Source organism: Petaurus breviceps, unplaced genomic scaffold (genome assembly GCF_028583685.1).
Source record: "Petaurus breviceps papuanus isolate PSGF00001 unplaced genomic scaffold, PetGlider_PUasm1.0 90896, whole genome shotgun sequence".
Taxonomy (NCBI): domain Eukaryota; kingdom Metazoa; phylum Chordata; class Mammalia; order Diprotodontia; family Petauridae; genus Petaurus; species Petaurus breviceps.
In genome coordinates, this window is record NW_027187373.1 from 3,857 (window position 1) to 10,114 (window position 6,258).

A 6,258-nucleotide genomic window follows, 5' to 3' on the forward strand; every position below is an offset into this window, starting at 1 on the left:
GATTCTGAAGACAAGTTGGAAATAGGTGAGTTAGGACTCCAATCCGTTTCATAGAACTCCAATTATTTCTCTCTACAGTGATGGTAAGACCAGACTTTCGGTGTGGTTCAGGCTGGATTGGAATATGGGGCCAGAATCAGAGCCGAGGTGGAATCAAAAACATGTTGCTAGAGCTATGCAGTCACAGTCCTTCCCACCCTCCTTATATTTTTTAAGTTAAGAAGAGGGGCCTGGATTGACTGCTGTATATTCTGCCATATTCCTGCTAAAATTGTTCTTCAACTATGGGTCTCAGTTTTCTCCTCTGTGAAATGAGTTTGGATAATATGGTCTTTTAGTGTATCAGAAAGAACCTTGGATTAGGAGTTGGAGGACTAGACTTCAACTTACTACTTTTGTGACTTTATCTCTTTGGATCACAACTTCCCTATCTGTAAAATTAGCAGGGACCAAGGGGAAGACACCAGATGATCCCTAAAGTTCCATTCAATGCTGAAATCTATGAGCCTATAGTCATTCCCATGCAATATTTAATGGTTATGAAGGCCAGAGGATGCTAGAATGTCTTTAGGAACTGTCCATGGTTTTGAAACTATAACTGGTCTTCCCAGAGCAGGTCAGTCAGTGTATGTAGAAATGTCCAGCAATTCCTAGTGATAAAAGAGCCCATTAATTGCTCTGCTTGCTTACTTGGCTACTGACAAATATCACCCTCAGAATGCAGGGGAGGAATAAAAGACAGTGAAGTATGTAAAGCACCTGTCCATAGATCTTCTGAGAGAAACTAGCTACCTATTCCTGCAGTATGTGTAAAATCAATAAATTATAAAATGATCACAATTCATAATTGATGCATTTTAACCCACCTTTGAATTATTTATTTAATATTATATTTCCCACTAATTACATGTAAAACATTGATTTCCCAATTTCCCCCTTCTCTCCCTCCTCTCCTCCATCATTAAGAAAGAAAATATGGGGTGGGTAGGTGGTGCAGTAAAGTGCCTGCCCTGGAGTCAGGAGGACCCAAGTTCGCTTATGGCCTCAGGCACTTAACACCCACACAATAAAACTAGTCATGTAACCTTGGGCAAGTCACTTAATCCCAACTGCCCTCCAAAAAATGGCAAAAAAAGGAAAGAAAATAATTTTATATGGGTTATAGATGTGCAGTCAGGCAAAGCATATTTACATATTTGTCATGTTGTGAAAGAAAACACATACAATCACCCCTCCCCCCAAGAAAAATGAAGTGAAAAGAGTATCCTTTGATCTGTATTCAGACTTCACTAGTTCTTTCTCTTCATGTAGATAGTATTTTTTATTATAAGTCCTTAAGAATTGTCCTGGATGTTTTTATTGCTGATAATAGCTAAGTCATTCACAACTTATCATTATACAATATTGCTGTTTCTGTGTACTATGTTCTCCTGGTTCTGCTCACTTCACTTTGCACTATTTCATGTAAGCCTTTCCAGGCTTTTTTGAAACCATTCTGTTCATCATTTATTTTAGTACAATAGTATCCCATTGCAATCATATACAACAACTTGTTCAGGAATTTCCTGAGTCATACCTGAGTTCCAATTCTTTGCCACCACAAAAAGAACTGCTATAAATATTTTTGTTCATATAAACCTTTTCGTTTTTTGTTTTCATCTCTTTGGGTCAATTATGAATTTTAATATTTTTTTTTTGTTCCCAGAAGGGACCTTGAAGATCCTTAATTCAATGCCCTCATGAATCTCAGAAAGGTCATAGATTTTAGAGTTGGGAAAGAGCTTGGAAAGGAAATATGCCTAGGATCACACATAAAGTAAGTAGTAAGTCAGGATTTGAGCTCAGGTCCTCAATCTAAATTCGCCACGGTTTCTACCATGCCATCAGAGCCTCTAATGGGAGGAAGGACTTAACTTTGTCATCATTACCATTCATAATGATACGATAGTGCTAGATATCACTGATATTAAGCCCTTACATTCATCAAGTGTTTTATAACTCACAAAAGCTCTTCCATACCCATTCATTCACATGATCATTAAAATGGTCCATGAGGTACAATGAGTATACAGCTCATTTTCCAGATGAGAGAAAGGGGACCCAGACAGGGGGAGAAGTCATTCCCAGTTTATTAGTGAGAGATTAGAGACTAGAATCCTAGTGCCCTGATTTCTACTGCAGGACTGACTCAGTTCTGTGGCCCGACTCTCCCAACATCCTTTCTGGAGAAGCAAAGTGTAGATAAAGAGACCCAAAGGAGAAAACTGATTACTGAGGTGCCAAGACCAAGTCGGTTGATTTGGAACAAAGTCAGACCTAGAAACACTTTATTCTCTCAATGAGATATCATTGGAAGATCAGACCCAAAGTTTAATAGCAACTTGTCCCTGTTGCTGTGGCTATAGATTAACTCTGTATCCTAGTGCATTTGTTAGGAACACCTGTCTCAATTATGATTAGATGACCTGACAACCCTTCAGTCTGGGCATCTGAGGGGAATCCATCCATGTATGCATGCATCTATGAGTTTGGTCTCTACGTAACCTGTGAATTTGTTAAGTATCTAACCTGTGAAAGGCCCTCAAAATTTTAAAATGCAAAAAAGAAAAGAGTTCCTACGGTCAAGGAGCTTGCATTCTATGGGGGAGGGGAAATAATAACAAATATAGCTGGCATTTATATAGTGCTTTAACACTTTACATATGCCATTTGATCCTCACAGTAACCCTGTGAGGTAGGTGTGTTATTATCCTTATTTGTTATACAAGGAAACTGAGGCTGAGAGAGCTTAAGTGACTTTGTCATGGTTACACAGCTAACAATATAAATACAGTTTAATTTAAGGAACAAGAGAGGAGTGATTGGTATCAGAAGAGAGCTTATATATGTATTTTAGAAAGGGTTTTTAAGAAAACCCCAACTTTCCTCTTGTTATAAATTCATCACCCTGAGACCCTTGTAGAAACTGTTCTGGGACACCAGCAGTCTGGTTTCAGAACCACGGACAGCTTCCTGGGCACCTTTAAGCATTCTCCTGGATTTATAGTCAATTTTGCCAACATTTCAGAAAGTAATTGAAAAAATCCTAGACTCATAGGTTTTATTGTCGAAGGGGGCCTTTTGGACCCTCTAGTTTGGGGAAATATCTCCAATTCTAGCCACATCCATCCTCTTCATCTTGGAAGGAACTTTCAGAGGTTTTATTCTATTATAATTGCCTTCTAGAACTCCAGATCTCAGTGTACTATAGTAGTAAAACATTAGTGGAAGAATAAAGAAGTCACTGGCACTAACTTCTATGGGAGAATTAGGGTATGAAGGGGTCAACCTTGGCATCAGGACAACTTATGTTCATGCCTTGCCTCCATGTCATGTTGGTGATGTGAACTTTGGCAAGTCACTTAACACCTCAGGCAACTTTCTAAGGCCCTAAGTTGCAGGACATGTTGCTAAACATTTATTGGTAGAGGGCATTTCCTCACTGGGTGTTCACTACATGAATGAAATCATGCATCTGGAAACAAAGAGAAAAATTCCTAAACCATTTGCAAAGTTCTTTATGATTGCAAATACCATATCACATGAGTATTTGAATTGGAGTCAAGAGAACTGGGTTTCAAATCCTTCCTCTCCCTTTTATCATCTGTGTCGCTATGGCCAAGTTGAGCCTCAGTTTCCTTATTTTCCAAATGGGAATAATAGTATCTACTTCACCAGATAATGTTAGCATAGATTGAAAAAAATATGTAAAGCACTTTGAAAGCCTTAAAACGTGGAAGAAATGTGGGCTCTCATTTTTTTCTCAACAAGTGTAAGTATCATTACTCATACCAGAGCCTAAGGGTCCTGGCCCAAAGACTCAGACTCTTTCCACTCCTTTGTTCTGATCTTAGTGCTGACAAGTTGGACACATTTTTGAAAATATTTTATATAATTTCTTTTTCTGTAAACAAGTATGGAGAAAGTCATCTTTGGGACAGCTGGTAACCAGTGGGGAAGCTTCCCTCTTAATAGGAGAGTGTCTATCTCTTTGCTTTTTTCAGGTTCCCCTACCCCCCAAGTCCCATAATTCTCTTGTGCTTCTTTGACACAGAAACCCCTCAAGAAGAAAAGAGCTGCTTGAGGAAGACCTATGACATGTTCTGTGGACTGGAGCAGCAGAAGGGGCCCAAGATGACCAAGGAGGAGGAGGCTGCCCTCAAGATGCAGATGACAGACACATCAGAGGATCCTATATGGAGAATTATTGTTAACATCAATGGCGCCATCCTCCTGGCTGTGGCTTTGTTCTTCCATGCTTACTATGCATAGATTCAGGTGTTCCTCTGCTGCAAATCAGGTGCCTGAAGGCCAGTCTCTCATCTTTCTCCATCACTGGATTCCATGCTGCAGTGTCATGGGAGAGAGAAATACAGTTGTAAATCATAACTAAGAATATGAGTGTTCCTATGTATAATTAGAGCCTTTAGAAATGAAAAAAATTCTATTTGTTACATTATGTTTGAAGCAAAGTGAAGAAAGTTGTATACACCAAAACTTCCTACAGCAAGGGGAAAGACCACATTGGTTTTCTTGGGGATTCATTCCAATTCAGTTTAGTGGAACCAACATTTATAAAGCACCTACCATGGCGCTAGGTGTGGGAAAGATGAAAATCAAGATGAAACAGTCTCTGAGTATGTGCAGACTTAGAGACTATGGTTACCATGAGATCAGCTGCATTTTGGCTTCATGTAATTTCATCGTAGAAACCGTGATTTGGAAAAATGAAGTCACTAGAATTGTGGTGGTCTTTCTGGCTGGTGATTCCTTTCCTCCAGAGATCCACTCATGGCATCCTGTCCTTTAAGTTAGACCCTAGGAATCAGAGAAAGCTTGTGTGATAACTGTGGGAAGAGTTGTGGTAGTTGGTGGCCCTGAGACTCAGAATCCAGAGGCATAGGTTGGTGTCCCAGTTCTACACTTTCTGGGTTACTCTGAGCAAGTTCTTTCCCTTCTCTGAGCCTCAGTTTCCCCATCTGTAAAATGAGGGCATTGGACTAGTGTCTTTCCAAGGGCAACCCTAACAATTAGAAGGGGAACGGGCTACCTTTGGAACGGACAAATTGCTCCTCCTTGGAGATATTCAAGCAGGGGGGAGACAGCAACTAATGAGTATTAGCCTTATTATTATGGGAATCCGTTTCTCATGTGGGTTGGACTAGGTGGTCACTGAGGTCCCTTCCATCTCTTAAATTCTCCGATTCTTTGACTGGACAGTCTCTGAAGGTTCCTTCCAGTTCTTACATAAGAGACAGTCTAGTACAAAGGAAAGAACAGTATTTAAATCCCACCTCTGGCACTGCCTGCCTATGTGACCCCCCTTTCTTACTGTTTCCTTTCATTTGTCATGAATCCACTTTTTGTACTTGTTACATGTTCTGGAGATTGTATATCTGTTGTCCATGAAATAAAATGTTTTTGACCATTTTTGAACTTGGTTCACTGCATCAGCAAAATGTAGAAGAGAACTAGAGTGTTTATTTAAAATTTTTAAAAATTTCATTAATTATATTTATTATTTTATATCTATATCTTATTAATTATATAATATAACAATTATATTATATAATTATATCTATTATTTAAAAAAATCACGGAGTCCCTTTTGAGAGACGAGTAAGTATATTAAGTGTTGGAGTAAGAATCAGGAAGACTCGTGTTTGGATTCCTTCTCTGACATTTAGTAACCATGTGACCATAAGCAAAGCACTTAACCTTTATGAATATCAGTTTTCTCCTCTGCAAAACTGGTATGATAATATCCCTTATGCTCCTCTGTAGGATAGAGAGAAGGTCACAAATAATATGTGTGAGTGAAGGTAAATTTCAACTGTAGGAACTCCTCAGACACCAGGTGTGCATCCTCATTTCATTGACCTCAAGTAACGATTCCATTTGAGATCTCTTTCCCACAACATGAGGAAAAAGAAGCTTTTTGACTCACCTTAGTATTCATCCCAAGTCACAACTTATTCAAGGCTTCAGGGTGGGGAGCAAGAGAAAAACAGAATTCCAGGGATCCATAGGCATCTTCCTGGGATAATCTCTCAATAGACCATCAGATCTTTAAATTACAAATGTTCAGTGATGGCTTACAGTTCATTTCTTCCTATAGACTTAGGCTGGCTCAGCTTGAAGAATGATGAACTGGGGAGTTTGAACAGGGGAGTAGCAATGGCTGCATTGGTGGAAATGAGAAAAGAACACATTCTTCTC

At 39.2% G+C, this 6,258-nt stretch overlaps 1 long non-coding RNA gene across 1 annotated transcript in view; it reads left to right on the forward strand.

The window, feature by feature from the left end:
* LOC138151282 (uncharacterized) overlaps window positions 1-5,469 on the forward strand; it is a 5,481-nt gene extending 12 nt beyond the window's left edge. Inside the window, exons 1-2 of the long non-coding RNA XR_011165794.1 lie at window positions 1-25; window positions 4,094-5,469. The exon at window positions 1-25 is cut by the window's left edge and continues 12 nt beyond it. This is a non-coding gene — a long non-coding RNA (uncharacterized lncRNA). The remainder of the gene's footprint in view (window positions 26-4,093) is intronic.
* The last annotated feature ends 789 nt before the right edge of the window (window positions 5,470-6,258 follow it).